This window comes from Gallus gallus, chromosome 4 (assembly GCF_016699485.2).
Source record: "Gallus gallus isolate bGalGal1 chromosome 4, bGalGal1.mat.broiler.GRCg7b, whole genome shotgun sequence".
NCBI classification, from domain to species: Eukaryota; Metazoa; Chordata; class Aves; order Galliformes; family Phasianidae; genus Gallus; species Gallus gallus.
The window spans coordinates 69,704,395-69,720,210 of NC_052535.1; the positions used below are offsets into that span (position 1 = coordinate 69,704,395).

At 38.5% G+C, this 15,816-nt stretch overlaps 1 protein-coding gene across 4 annotated transcripts in view; it reads left to right on the top strand.

The window, feature by feature from the left end:
* The window catches only part of ARAP2 (ArfGAP with RhoGAP domain, ankyrin repeat and PH domain 2), a 134,006-nt gene that overhangs the window by 6,712 nt on the left and 111,478 nt on the right, over positions 1–15,816 (top strand). For 2 of the 4 annotated variants that reach the window (XM_426346.8, XM_004936122.5), the window contains exon 1: positions 10,759–10,869. The exons of 1 other annotated variant lie outside the window; for it this stretch is intronic. The gene's annotated coding sequence lies outside the window, so the exon portion shown is untranslated. Of the gene's footprint in view, positions 1–2,197; positions 2,496–5,423; positions 5,457–10,758; positions 10,870–15,816 lie in introns of those variants that run through there. One more of the 4 variants, XM_046940684.1, reaches the window with a different exon arrangement.

Genomic DNA, 15,816 nt, shown 5'->3' on the forward strand with positions numbered 1-15,816 from the left:
TAAGACTTTCCTACTAAACATTCATTTTAATGGCCCATTATAAATACAATTAATGCAGATTTTAGTAGCAATTAAAATGGGACTGGGATATAAAAACACTGAAAACAGTGTATGAGCATTATGAGGACTAATAAGGTAATGTCAGTAGAGTGCTTTGAAGATGTAAAGCGCCGTATAAATGTTAAAAATAACAATGAAAGATACTGAGTGTCTTTAATCAAATGTATGGGCTGAAATCAGCTGTAGTTATTAAATTCAAAAGGAAAGTTCCTTTTGACTCATTATAGTTTGCTTGATCACATTGAAAATGCACTACACAGCTAAAACAAGAAGTTATATGAATCGCTAACCTATGTACCTTTGATTCAATATCACTACATTCTTCTAAGTTATTCCTAGGAAAAAGGGAACTCTGAAAATAGCATATACTTTCACGTATGAGTGAAAAATCTAATCTTCCCACTCAAAAATTTTGGGATGTGTAAGAAAAATAAAAGAAGGGAGCAAAAATGCTTTATTATGTCTTTACTATGTACTATTGCACATACCATCTTCCTTGTACTATTCTTTATTATTCCTCTGGCTATAATACAGATTCAATATCTCTATATCTTTTTCAATATGTGTATTTGCTTTGAATATTTCAGAATATTTTAATGAATTAATGATGTGCAGATATGAGTTCTGAAAAAATATATTAGTTTAAATAATGGTAAAATAAGATCTGATATTAAAAAATAACATTTTTTGTGTGAAATAGATAATAACAAACATCCCTATTAGAGAATATGACTCCTCATCAAATCTTGCAGAGATTTCTAGAAGCTACTGCTACAATACATTTTTATAAACACAGTTTTAGAAGGTATGACAGGACCTGATCTAGATGCATGCTCTTTGCCATGAGCAAACTGTTTTTGATGAATCAAAGAATGGTAGTAACTCCTTCTGTGGTTAATACATGCTAACTGTATAAATTGTCTGTGCATATTTGAAAGAGGAGATAAATTAGTTTAGACAGTACATTTACATAAAATGCATTCAATAGGAGAAGAGAGACTATTTTGAGTTTTTAATATATAGTTGAAGAAACAATATCAATCCTATGAGAAAAGAAAATTGCACTTATGTTCTCTAAACTTGAGTGAAATATGCAAAAAAAAGCTTTTGTAAAAGTATGAAGTACTACAAGGTATAATTTTCTGTCATTATGCAGCAGTCTGCATAAGAATTTATTGTAGGGATAACTGGGTAAGCTACATTCTTGTTGAAGCAGTTAATACACAAGCACTGTTACTGGGAGACATTTGAATTCTATAAACATGTTTATACGTTGGATCTCACAAAATAAAATGAGGTTGTAGTGGCCACTCAAGTTACAGTTGATTTTCCAGCTTTTTTTCCAGTAGCGAAGATAATATTTAAATAGGTTATTTGATTATTTATTTGGATGTATTTAAATTCAGCAATTTGTGTAGCATAGAGTTTTACTCAAATGAAAATAAGTCCTTGTCCTACTATAATTTTAGTCACAGATTTGGACAATGAAAACCTACTTGTGCTTTTTATCTAATAATACATGTTTCTTCTTACTTGAGGAATGATGAAAAAATAAATATCTGAAATTTATTACCTATCTTTGATGCTGTTTATTGAGTAGTCTTATAATTTAAGGCTTGTGTTTATGTATTTTATTGGCAGGCATTGGACAATCTAACTATGGACTATTTGGGAACAGTTAGACTTTTATTACTTGACACAAGCTCTTGCCCAAGCAATCCATCCGATAGTAGCTTTCAGGGCCTTGCATGCATGTGTGGCCCTGAGCAGCTTCACCTTGTGAAGGCTGGGCCACATTTAAAGATTTCAGAGCACTTTGCAGATGTTGCTGAAATTAGTAAACTATAACTGGAAAACATGATGGGTAAAGAAAGTGAGGAACACGAGTCATTCAGAAACATTAGAGAAAACTGAGTGGATATTCTCTGAAAATATAAAGCTGCCTATATTGATTACATATTATAAAATACACTGGAGAAGATGTTGTGATAGATTCCACACAAATCCTATCAGTGCGGTATGTTAAAAAATCTAGAATGAAGGACCACAGAATACAGGATATATCTATAGCCTACACTTAATGCTGGAGTTTTAAAGTCATGTTAAGCCATTATTTTTGTATTTTGTGTATTTTCAGCCTGGATTAGATATTTGAGTCAGTTTACTATGGCTATGATGTTGAGACAGCAGGAACAAGCGGGCTTGATAAGAACAATGTTACTGCGTTCTGCAGCAGAGTCAGCTTTACCTGTGACACTATAAGATTTTTCAGCTTTCACTGCAAAAACCTGACTGAAAAGGCACAGAATTAAAAATGAATGCAAAGGAAATCAGCTGTGCGATATTGTACCAGAAGATACTCATAGACTTAGCCACTGTGGATCTCCAGCCTCACAAAATCTATCATTTAGGAGAGAAAGAACCAACCTGCAAAGGTAGGATGAAGGCACATCCGTCGTGCTTATCATTACATGTGGATATCAGCTAATTAGTTTTAAAATAACAGACATATAGGTGTCCTATAACTCGTTTGTCAAAATATGGCCCTACGCCTGGATGAATAATATAAAGGGAAGAAAATTCAAATACTCAAGAGACAATGTGAGAAATAAGTGCAGGAAATATTATGGTAGATGGAGAATTGTTTCTGAATTATATATTTTCTTATTTAGGTTTGCTTTTTAATTTAGATTTTGTGAAAGAATTAATAACAAAAGAGCTGTGTACTCATCCTGAATGCTTAGTTCTCCATTGAATTTTGCTATTTTGTATTGCTATATATATAATTTGTATAGCATACATATAATTTGTATAGCTGGGTTACTTTTATTTTTAAGAATATTCTTCCTTAAAAGAGCTTTCACGTCCATTATAAATAGTGGCCTTTACTGTGGTAAAATAAAAATACTAAAAAATGGGATCAAAGTATAATTTTTAATCCAGTTTTTCTCATTTAGAAGATGTACATGTTCTTTTCAGAATACCTTAACGCTGTTGCATAGCTGATAACTAAGTGGACTTTGCTCTGCTAGGAAAATAAATTAGACCGTGTGATGCAGACACAGTAAATTCTATCTTTATACTCTGTGTATAATGCAAAGTTCAGTGTGTAACAATAAATGCATTTTGCTTCTTTTATTGATCTCATCATACTTGAAAATATGTATAAAGGTTTTTATTCCTGCCTTTGATATTCTAATGTAAGAGCCTGCTGAGCCTTCTGAGGGCTCACTTGTGTTCTCACATTCACTTAAATGCAACATGGTGTACTTTGCCCAAATTTATTCTTAAAATTATGTTAGCTTTCATGGAAGTTTCAGGTGACCAATACTGAGAAAACCATCTACAGCTGTGCTATTGCATTGGTAATATGCAGAACATGGGATCAGGGTGCTAATCAGGATCTATGCCAAACTGCAAAAGCATGGACTTAAGTTTGATTTGCCATCTGGAAAAAGAAACAACAAAACAATCTTATATTCTTTATTAACTGTTTTGTACATAAACTATTGATAAGTATCAAACAGTAGTTTAATAATATTCCATACTAATATATACTATCAATACACTGACCTACGACATTTGCTGTGGTTTAACCCAGCGGGCAGCTGAGCCCCACATAGGCCTTCACTCACTCCCTGCCAGTGAACTGGGGGAGAAATCCGAAGAACCAAGGTGAAAGTGCAAGATATCAGTTGAGATAAGAACAGTTTAATAGGAAAGGAGATGTTATTGTTTAACAAGTTTAAAAATATTATCTATGTGCTCACCAAAGACAAAGATATTTGTTGTGGTTTAACTTGTTAGGTACCTGAGCACAACACAGTCCTTTTCTTGCTCCCCCTTCTCGCAGTGGACTGCAGGAGAGAGTTGGAAAATGGAACAACAAAGTAGAACTCAGGTTTGAGATTAAAAAACATTTATTTAGACAGAAAAGGAGGAGAAAAAAAAGATAATAGCAAAGATAATAATGCATATGTACATACATATATACATACATATATGTATACGTATGAGCACAAAACAAGCGATGCACAAGCAATTGCTCACCACTCACTGATCCAGTCCCCAAGCAGCAGCTGATCTCCTGGCCAACTCCTCACTACTTTCAAGTTTATTTTGCATGACATTACATAGTAAGGAATGTCCCTTTGGTCAGGTTAGGTCAGTTGTCCTGCTTCTGTCCCCTCCCAGCTCCTTGTGCCCCAGCTACCCTCAGTGGGAGGAGAGTATGAGAAGCTGAGAAACCAAGATGTCTCAGTACAGCACGGCTCATAAAACTAAAACATCTGTGTGCTACCAAGATTGTTTTTTTTCCTGAAACCAAAACATAGCATCATACCAGACAGTATGAAGAAAACATCAGCTCTGTCCCAGATGAAACTGGGGCAGTAGGCAAAAAAAAAAAAAAAAAAAAAAAAAAAAAGAATTAAAATCATGAACTGCAAGAGTTGACCTCCAACATAATTAATCACCACCAGCTGACTGATGCTCAGCCAGTCCCCAGGCAGTGTCAGCCCCCTCAGCCAGCTCCCCCAGTTTAATTGTTCTGCATGAGGCCACATGTTATGGGACAACTCTTTTGCCAGCTTGGATCAGCTGTCCTGGTTATGCCTCCTCCCAAGTCCTTGTGCATCCTCAGACTCTTTGCTGGTAGAGCAATGCAAGAGGCTGAAATGTCCTTGAATTACTGTGAGCGCTGATCAGCAACAACTAAAATATCAATGTGTTATCAACATTGTTCTCATCCTAAATCCTAAACAAGACACCATGCCAACTACTAGGAAGAGAATTAACTCTGTCCTGGCTGAAACCAGGACAAAATTCCAGACTGCATTCAGGGTGCTTGAGTCCTCACCACCACTGAGTGGCAAGAGGAACTTCTAGCCCATCTAATCTGCTCTTTAGTACTTGAATATAGACCTAGAAAATCTAAGAAAAATGAAAGGGGAGATAAAAATATCAAGATATACAAATCCAGATAATAGATTTTCCTATTTATATTCTTCAACAGGAGATAATCTTGACCTAGCTGAAACCTTCTCTGCCTGAAATCCAGCATGATGCAATATGCATTTCATGTGCCTCACAAACTGCTTTTACCGATTGTTCTGTTACAACAGACAATTTCTTGCAGGTGCAAGAGAAGTGAGTTTTGATGACAAAAGAAAAAGTGGCCTTTTTCAGGCTGTACACTGAAATACTCTCATCAGTTTTCATTACATCTTTTTCATACCCATGTAAACATTTGTTGTACTGTAGAAATGGCAAAGAATGGTTTAATGCATAAATTTAGACTGGATTTTCCTTTATTTTTAAATTTCTTTCCTTTTGATTTTGTTTCATGCGCAAAAACTGTGAAGGCCTCCAGGATCCTGAGCATTCATAAGCAAGGGGTAAGTTTTGTATTGCAGCAGCTAAACAGAGTATGTAAAATGAATTCTATACCAGTGTGGATAAAGCAAAAACATTTATTCAGGGTTTTGGTCTTGTATAGGTTTTTTTCCTTTGTGCATACAAAACTGAATTATCTTGAATCAAACCTTTGTGTGATCCGTTGGTTTTCTAATTATTTCATATGGAAAGAACAAGATTATCACTGAGTCTCTGAAGGGCCAGAATCCTGATTAGGTGTTTACCTGAAGAAGCTCATAATTTCCACAGCCTCTCTGCTGTTTGTCTTATTTTATAAGATTAAATAATAACCTAACTGTAACCTTTGGGAAAAACTAATTCTTGAAAGAAAAATGCCTTTTGATGTGATCAGCAATAACATTTTGTAGTTATTAAACATGATTGATGTTGTTTTAATGTTAGTGTTTAATTATATAAGAAAAATGATAGGCTTTTCTATCCGGTATTGGAGTGACACTTATTTAATTACAATTTTAATTAAATTTTAGGAAGGAAGAAACTGTAGAAACATGAGGCGAAAGTGTTTTGTTTTCACTTGGCACTATTCTTTTCCTGCTGACAAAGTCTTAGTCTCATTTACACTGCTGTCCTCAGTAATGGAGTTAAACTGTCATCGCTCTTCTATATACATTATATTTGCATTGTAAGCATTCAGTTTCATCTTCTTCATAGCACCAGAATCCTGCAAGTGAGCTAACCATCATGAAATGTTTTTGTGTTTTGTTTTGTTCTGTTCATTCCTTGTGGAAAAAGCAGTGACCTAGAGAAAAATGTGAAATTATATTGAAGTCTATGCAATTTTAACTGTGATTGTACTTTGGAAAGTTTTTTCTTTAAAAGTAGTTCTGTGATGTCTGTTTTGTTTCATTACTTTCCATGCCAAATTTGCTCACGCAGCACATAGAATGAAAGTGGGAGGGAGGTATTTGAAACAATGACCTTTAAAACTAATAGCATTTTTAAATGTGTCATATGTGGTTTTGGTAGAATGTGAGCAAGCCAACACTGTGTAGATAAAACCTTAATGATCTGTGATTCGTTACAATTCAGTGTACAGCGCAAAAGGTGAATTTGAGAAAAAGTTAGCACTTTGATGTGATGGAAAGTTCCTCAGAGGGATTACTTTTCAAATAAGTTTAAGAATGCTCCATTAGATTTCTCAAAGATGACAGGAAGCTATGTCAAGGTAACGAGGTCCCTTAAATGAGAGCAATAGCAGAGAAAGAAAAAAAAAAAGCCTACCACATGCTTTGAAGCTGTGTTAGTATTCAAAAGCCACTAGAAAACCGTTAAATATAAATGAAAGAGAGAAGTGCTGGGATAAGGTCCCACACTGAAAGGAGTGTTGAAGCTGTCCCTGTAGCTTTTCTAGTGAGAGATAACTTGGAGAAACCCTAAGTGACAACTAGAATGAGAGATTGATATTTTATAAATTTGATTTTTTTTTTTTTTTTTAATATGCCTTTCATTTGAAGCAAGAGCTTAATCTCCTTGCCTTGCTGGAATAAATCTGTTGTTTTCATCTTCAGGCTTGTGAACTCAGGTAAATTTTTATACATAAGAGATGCTTTTACTTTGCCATAAGAAATGAATTCAAATAAAGCATTACTGCAGGCAAAATTCTCAGGTTGCCAGCAGACTGAAGCACACATCAGCGTATGTGAAAGTGGACGATCAGCAGCCCCTGGGGCTGCATCTGCAAGTCTGGGAGTCAGCTCAAGAGCCAGGATGTAGGGTAATATACAGCGTGCTTTGGCCAAAGGCAGCTGATGGACCTTCCTTAACTTGCAGAAATCTCACATTGATGCAGGGCTGCCTTTTGAATTACAATCTTATTAGACTCCCACTGAGAGGAAAGTATAATTCAGTGTACCTGACTCATCCATCACCACTGTAGAAAAGGTGCTTTTAGAGTGAATGTAATTGCTGAGTTTTACGTATTTTTATTCTCAGAAAGAGTATTTCAGTTAATCTGAATAACTTCTTGCCTATGGAAGATTTTACACATAGAATCGAGTATAATACACAATACATAAGCCAGAAAGTACACTGTAATGTAACTGTTATCTACATCGGTGAGGGAAATAAAAAAAAAAAAAATCAGGAGCTGTAAATGTAATCAGTAAGCAGTACACTGGCCTTCTGCACTAGCTTTATGTTATTAGTTTCAAAATTAGCATGTCAACAACAGAAGAAAAGGATTACGTTAAAAGGGACTACCCCATCAGTAGTTTTAAGAGAACAGAGACTGCATTAAGGTCAAACATGAAGTCTTCAAAGCAAATAAATGGAAGAAGTCACAATGGCCATTGTGTCATACCTGTGAGGAAGAACATTTACTAGTTTATAAAGTAATAATCTGAAAATACACGATTATTTTAAATGTTTATGTAGCCATAATTCTGAGTGGGAAGTCAAACTTACAGCTTTCACTATGAACCACTTTCTTGCATAACCATACCTACTTTAGGATAAAAAAAGGCACTAATATCTTTTAGAAGATATAGCAGAAGTCTTGCAACTATTACTTATAATTAATTTCCAAAGTGAAATTTTATCTTCACCTACTTAAAAAACATTACTAACCTAACAATATGTTGTGATAGCAACACAGAAATTCAAGGGAAGAAGAAATTATCAGATAATAAAATCTGCAGTTTTTAAGCCTGCCAACAGATTTAAAAAAACTCAAGACTATCAGCAAGCCTCAGAATAGAATTGTACTTTATGTCATATCTGAATTACATCAGAATTAAAAGAATGTAGTTTCCTTTTGGATTTGTGTAAGGGTAGGGTGTTTGTTTTTTTTTTTAATGATTTTTGCTGTTGTTTTTGTTTGTTTGTTTGTTTGTTTGTCTGTTTTTTAATGAAGTTTTGCTTTATCGTGGTGGTAGAAAGTTGCCATTTCATGCTCTGGTAGAGAGAACCATATGCCATAGATAAACCAGAGTCTTGCAAGCTTTCTTAGAATCTGATATATTGTGCTACTTTATTTCTAACAAAGGGTAAGACAGCATGTAGGTTTGCCTGATGCTAATGATGTCATTTAGGCACTTCCAGAAGAAGGGAAAAAATCCTGAACTCTGAAAAGCACAGCATGCCTTAAATTGAATTTGTGTATTTTTTTTCTGCACATTTTTTTCTGGACATTTTTTTTCTGGATATTCAATTAATGCAAACAGAAACATGAGGGAGCTGAGATTGTTCAGTCTGGAAAAGAGGAGGCTCAGAGGAGACCTCATTGCATTCTACAGCTTCCTGAAGGGAGGTTGTGATGGGGAGGGCTTTGGCCTCTTCTCTCAGGCAACAAACAGGATCTGAGGAAATGGCCACAGGTTGCACCAGAGGAGGTTTAGCTTAGACATAAGGAAAAACTTTTTCTCTCAGGAATGGTCAGGCACTGGAATGGCCTGCCCAGGGGAGTGGTGGAGTTGCCATCCCTGGCAGTGTTCAAGAGGCATCTGGATGATGAGCTATGACATATGGTTTATTAGCTTGTGGTAGTAATGGTGATGGGAGGACAGTTGGACTAGATGATCTTGTAGGTCCTTTCCAACCTTGTGATTCTATGATTCTACGATTATATGTAAACACATCTGAGGAGGTCTGGTGTTTAAACTCCCACAAAATCTCGTACTTTGTTGTTTCATATTGTGGTCTAAAAAAGTAGCTATTTCTGGCGAGACACAGTGTGTCAGGGTGGCACCATGTTGTGGGAAGGCCATGATCTGCAGTCTCTGCTGCAGGTCCACTTCCATGGATAAATTATACTGGTTCCCTGGCAGAGAAGAAAAGGTGAGCTTTACAGGAGGACTTGGAATTTCTTGATAGAGATGTGCTCAAGAGTATTAATCAATCTACATAGTCAAAGACTGGAAGGAAAGAAAAAATCAGCTCAGTGTGACCTGCTAATAAATTAGGTATGTGCATGGAATGGCAAGCCAGACACAGAAGGCAGGTCTCTTGTTGACAAGACCTGAATCTTTCAAGTATTTTACATTTCTGTGGTTAGATTTCCTTTTCTGAGTTGGCATTTATTGACATTCTTACTGTTCTGAATGGTTTACCTGGAAATCTTACGCAAATCTATGTTTGGGTGAGTCTGTGAGCAATTAGATTACAATCCAGAAAGGCTGTGTCCAAAAAGAGCTTTAGTCTACTTACCTGAATCACATCTGTGAGGTAATGTTTGAAAACATTGTGGACCACGTGCAAACAGTGGTAAGTGACACTGAGCCAGACTCAGCCAAAACATTAGCAAAATCTCAGTCAAGAAAATGATGAACTTCAGATTATCAAAACAAACAGACAAACAAACAAAAAAGAAACCCAAAATGAAAAGTTTGTACCAGAGTTGGACTTCCTTGCCATACAAATTGCTTGCACAATGCAAGCTTGGGAGGTAAAATTGAGTACATTCTTTGGTTTTGAGGCATTCAATAATTACGAGGTGCAGCAGGATCTCAGAAGTGCTTGAGCACTGATTGAATTGGTTCTGTAATGCCGACCTTCAAAACTTCTAATTGTGTGAGACAGTGAAGAAGTTGTTTACATTCAGTGTGTGATCCTCAAACTCATTTTACAGCTTGGTGTTCCGCAGGCACCAACACTTCTTCAGTCTTAACTTAAGTAAGGCTGTTTACTAGGGCTCTGTTTAGCATGCAGTGAGCAGCCTTTGAAGAAGCCAAAAGAACCCAGGGTTACTTGTTCCTAAATGACGGCTTTAATTACCGCTCTTTCCTCCGCAGCTCCTCGCTCCCTTTCTGCCTCATCACAGTCCAGGCGTCGGACCTCAGCTGCTGGGAGCCCGGCGGTGCGCCCTGGGGTTTGGTTACACTCACACTCAGAGGTGATACATGAGGAGGAAGATACTGTGACCACTGAAGCCATGAAAGCGCTTCCCCGTCTCACTTCTTGTAACAAAGCTGGCTTCAACAGCCTGGCAGTAATTCACAGACGTGGGCGAGTTGCTAGAAGTGGGGGGATTAGACGTGCTACTTAAAACTTAACCATTTTATTTTATTTTTTAATCAAGCGATCACTCAACGGCGATACCACCAGCGCTAAGGGAACAGGGCTGCATCGCACTCGGGGCCAGCAGGGAGCCCCGTACCCTCTGGCTGGGCCTCGGAAACGGGCGGCCCGCCCCGCGGCCCACGCGCAGAGGGGCGCTCCCCACCCGCGCCCAGGTGCGGCCGCCTCTGGAGGGAGGGCAGGGCGGGCGGCAGCGAGCTCCGCGCCGCGGGCGCGGCTTGCCCGGGAGGCAGCGCGGGGGTGGGGTGCGGTGTGGAAGCAGCAGGAAGGAAGGAGCGAGCAGAGAGAGAAAAGAAAGGCAGAAAGGCGAAGCGGCCTGAAGTGCAGCTTTCTTTTCTCCTTGTGTTCTTGGCCATAGAGGTAAACCGGTCTCCGCGGGCGCGGAGCTCTGGGGACCAGGGCTGAGCGGTGCCCGGTGCAAGGGCGGCCTGCTTGCTGCGCGCCCCGGCCTGCGCGGGCGGCTCCGGGCCGGACTGGGCGCTGCGAGCGCGGAGCTCCTGGGCTGGGCGCTGTGGGGCTGCCGGTGTCCTGGCCTCGTCGCCCGCTCCGCACCGCCTCAGGCTGCGTGCTAGCGGGCAGCTCGGGACGAGGGGAGGTGCTGCGGGACGGGGAACGGCTCGGAATGCTGGGAGGCAACTAGGAAGCACGTTGCCTTCTTTTTACTTTTCAGCTCGGCTATGTTAACGGTCTGTATGTAAATGGCATACAGAGGTGCTGTGCTTTATTTACTCTGTGAGTAGTTTTCGGGAAGTTGGACGCGAACTTCTCGGTAGCTGCCCACGTATTCCTGGGAATTCTACCGAAAAGTGAATGAAACTCACTTTGCAGAAAGTCGGAGGGGCGCTCAGATGCCCTCACTGATAGAAGGAAGGCGCAGAGTGAGGAACAGCGCCGGGTGTTGCCGCAGCAACTCGCCCGAGTGCTCCCGGCCGGTTCCACCTTCAGCTGCTTATTCACTTCCTCGCTCCGGAGGCGCTTCTTCACGCTGTCTGCGAGCTGCCCCACTGGAATTTCTTGCAGAGCAAGGTTTGACTCCGAACTAGCAAAGTTGCTGAACTTTTCTCTGAAAAAGAGGTATTCTGAAATTAAAAAACAAAACAAAAACAAAACAAACAAAAAAAAAAAAAACAAGAAGGAAACATTTTGACAGAGGATGTACTTAAAGTATTTCCTAATCAAGCACTGCATTGAGTTGCGTTTGGTATCTTCATTGCTTGTGGGAAAAAAGCACTTCTAGTTGCATGACGGTCGTGGGTTTCATTGGTGTGTGTTGGCCCAAAGGTTAAGTAATGCCTTTAAAATGGTCACTCATGAGAGCTTTTCTGAGCATGCAGACAGCATGCTGATTTCATTGTGTTGGTTTTGGAAAGATCTGTAATGATCTACGACTTTCTAAGCCTGCTAATCTTGTCCGTTTGTATGTAGTTATGTACAATGGGAAGATGAAATTCACTGGCAGATTGGTCTGTCCTTGGTAAATCCGAGGGTAGTTGTTTAATTCTTTCCCCCTCTTTGTTTGGAACTTATCTAGTATGTGGTTGAGCAGAAGTTGGGAGCAAGCCTGAACTTGCTTGCGTTTGTTGAACTCATAACTGAAAGTGAGATTGGCTTGCCATGCGCTTCTAAAGATTTCTTAAGGCTAATATCAGTACTATTCTTAAAAGAAAAGGAAGTCTCTTTTGAATATGGACTAATGAGAAGGAGTGTTTCTATATTCAGCTGTTTCTTTTTCATGTTTAATTAAAATCCGGTTTGCTTGCTTGCTTCAGCTTAGGTTCATTTGTCCAGGCACGTTTTCCAGTCAGTGTCATACTGAAAATTTTTCCAATTTAGAAATCATGGAGTAATGGCTGTATCAGTTGGTGCAGGTTTTGAGACTATTAGATGCAGGAACGTATCCTCCATGTGAGGAAGAGTCCTGAAAGTGGTGCATTGCTTTTCTGTGCCAGTCCTGTCCTGTTTTCTTTGGGGCTATATAGCTACTGATTTCTGCAGAACAAAAATAGCTGCTGTGCTCCTCTGAGTTCTTCTGCTACATCGTAGCTCTTTCCACAAGAGTGGGAGAAGAAGGATTTTAAAAACATTTTCAAGAGCATGTGAGAAACATCGTATCTGCAAGAAAGTAGGATGATCCCTTCTAAGCCATAGGATGTGCAAAGCAAATTGCAACGAATCACATGCCAAAGATGTATTTGCTTGGAAGAGAAGCCTAGATGGATTCCCTTGTATCATTTTTTTTTTCTACATAGCTCTATACACATAGCTGTACGCACTACACACTGTGTACTTACTTTTGTAAAACTGATTAGTTGAGTGTCTTCCAAGCAGCTTTATTTTGTATTCCCACTGTAACAGTCTTCCCATCTGTGTAAACTCATCAAATGGCTTTGATCTAGGTTACTCTACATTGGAGGATATGAGAGCGTATTAAGAATCAATTTTGTTAAGGCAAGACCAAATCCTCCTCCCCATCCTCCCTGTTTCCTTCCTTTCTTCCTTTCTTCCTTTCTTCCTTTCTTCCTTTCTTCCTTTCTTCCTTTCTTCCTTTCTTCCTTTCTTCCTTTCTTCCTTTCTTCCTTTCTTCCTTTCTTCCTTTCTTCCTTTCTTCCTTTCTTCCTTTCTTCCTTTCTTCCTTTCTTCCTTTCTTCCTTTCTTCCTTTCTTCCTTTCTTCCTTTCTTCCTTTCTTCCTTTCTTCCTTTCTTCCTTTCTTCCTTTCTTCCTTTCTTCCTTTCTTCCTTTCTTCCTTTCTTCCTGCCAAAGACAATGGGACAGTCTATTCTACACTACTTCTGAGAGTGAAAGTATGGATGCAGCCATGTAAACTAAACTTAGATACTACTGTTTACTTAGATTTCCTTCATGATACAAATATTGATGTGAAAGTAAACATATAAATGTGTATATACCATTACGTCTTCATATACAATGTTGTACAAACTTTTTTGGATGTGTTATGCCTTATTCTACAGTTCAAGTTATGGAGGAGAATGCATTCTTTTTCACTGATAGTCCTTACTTTGAAATAGTGTACTATTTTGGATGCGGTGGTCCTTGAGTTCCATTTTTCTGTACACTTTTTCAGACTAAAATGTTGCAACGTGAGAAATGATTTGATATTTATCTTCTGGCCTGTGATATAAACACGCACCTGTTTATTTAGTTGCATGTTACTTATGTTACATCTGCTGCTGTATGTTACATCTGAGAGCGGTTATACCAAAATAAACATAACCTTCCCCACAGGTACACTAACACATGACAGTGAACTTGCTACCTAATGAGTTGTATAGGTAGGCCAGATTTGTATGATTTCTTTAAAAGTTTCTGCTGGAGATGACTACTGAAACAAAGAAAGGCCTTGGCTTCGGCTCCTAGCATTGCTGGCATTTTGTGGTCATGAACGTCTCTTCAGCAAGCAACTTCTTCCTTTCTCAGTCTGCTGAATACTATGTTGCAAAATGTGCAGCAAAAAGAAACAATGTTCTGCAAATTTGGAAGCAGAGTTTGTTCTATAGTTGATAATTCATTGTGTTGTGGTTTGTATGGAGGTGGATCCAAGTAACTGATAATATGTGGTTGTTTGAGTTCCTGAAGTAACAGAACTGGAGGTGTTCCAGCATAAGGTGTGGGCAGAGCTGCTGCATGTGGAAAACACAGTACTTAGATACAGAAAAGTGTAAGTAAATAAAAGCTGCTTACCTAAGTGACTTTTTGTCATTGCTGAAGGTGGAAAGATTGAAAAAATGATACTAAGTGAAAATCAATGCTAACACCTCAGGGATAAAGACCCTAAGCAGCACCACAAAACCAAGAAAGATAGAAACTGCTGAGATAACCAATTTCAACATCAATTTTGAAATACTTAGATTGAAATGCTAGCACTCGAGTTTTTTTGTTGTTGTTGTTGTTTCATATACTTGAGTACATGTACTTTTTTTTTTTCTTAATGAGTACATGAAGCACTGAGACACAAATAGTTCCTGCCTGATTTTTTTGCTTGCATTGGTCGTTTCTGTAGTAGTTACTCCATGCTAAGGATATAGATTCAACTTCTTGACAGAATATGTCTTTATATGTATATTTTTCAGGGGCTTAGAGGTGGGCGAGGGGCAGCAGCATTGAATTTTATGTTTTGTGAAGGGGCTTATATGAAAAGCTTGGGGAAATGCTGATGCCAGAAATCTTTAAAGGAACGATGAGGATTTGGACATCTTCTCAGGCTGAGGAAGGACAAATCAAATTCTTGTTCTAAAAGCTGATTATTAATCTGTTTAGCTCAATCCAAGCCTGTTTGAACTGAAGTGACTTAGGAATCATTCAGTGAGAGCTAACACCCTAACAAACTTCATCTCTGATGAGAAGTTGGTATTGGATTGGCCTGTGGAGTTGTCTCTCCTAAGAAGTTTTAGTTGTGTGCCTTTCTTATTGAAGATAGTATGTCACTGTTTGGAACCTTTGTGAACAGAGATCAAAGCTGGGTAAAGATACAGCCCAAGAACTGAAGTTGAATATATTGGCAAGAATGTAGAGAGTTGTTATAAATAATGAAACTTTAGTAAGAATAGTGCTGTGTTAATGTGTGTGTGTGTGTATACATATATATCTAATCTACATTTTAATATATATTTCAGAAAAAAATGTAGATTTGTTCAACTTCTCTTTTTCCTCTTATTGTGCCATACATGCAGGCATACATGGTGTAAGTGTGAAGATTGTTTTTCCCTGTTTTTTATGATGTCTTTTTTTGACAGTCTGAATAATGATTTACTTATTCAAAAGGCGTTAGAGAAATCATATCGAAAGAGGTTTCATCCTTCACTGGAGCTAATGATACAACACAGTAGTAGTCAATCTTTCAAGCTTCAATTCTAGATGATAAGTAGCGTCCTTTTTGTTACGAAATATTTTGAAGAATAAGGTATATGTAATACCTTTTCTTTCAGCTTGCTGTTTAAGTCTTAAGCTATGCTACTGAAGCTGCCTTTTCTTCTCCGGACTCCTTAAGGCCAGTACCTGCGTGCCAGGACAGTTGCTATCATCAGCAGCTTTCCCTAAGGCCAAGATACTTTGTATACAGGAAAAGACAGGAGGAAAAAAAAACAACCTTGTTGTCTGCTGTTGCCCTTAAACCTTTAAAGGCGTGTGATTTCAGGGTGTTTCAGACACATCCAGGGTGGTAGCTTCTCTGTCTGCTTTGAGTTGTGTAACTTGTGAATTTGGAAATGACCATGGAAGAAGGAAGAGCTGGCATGAGTGAACTCTGGGAAGTACAAAAACTGAGTTGGAAAATACTGAGGAGGAACTTC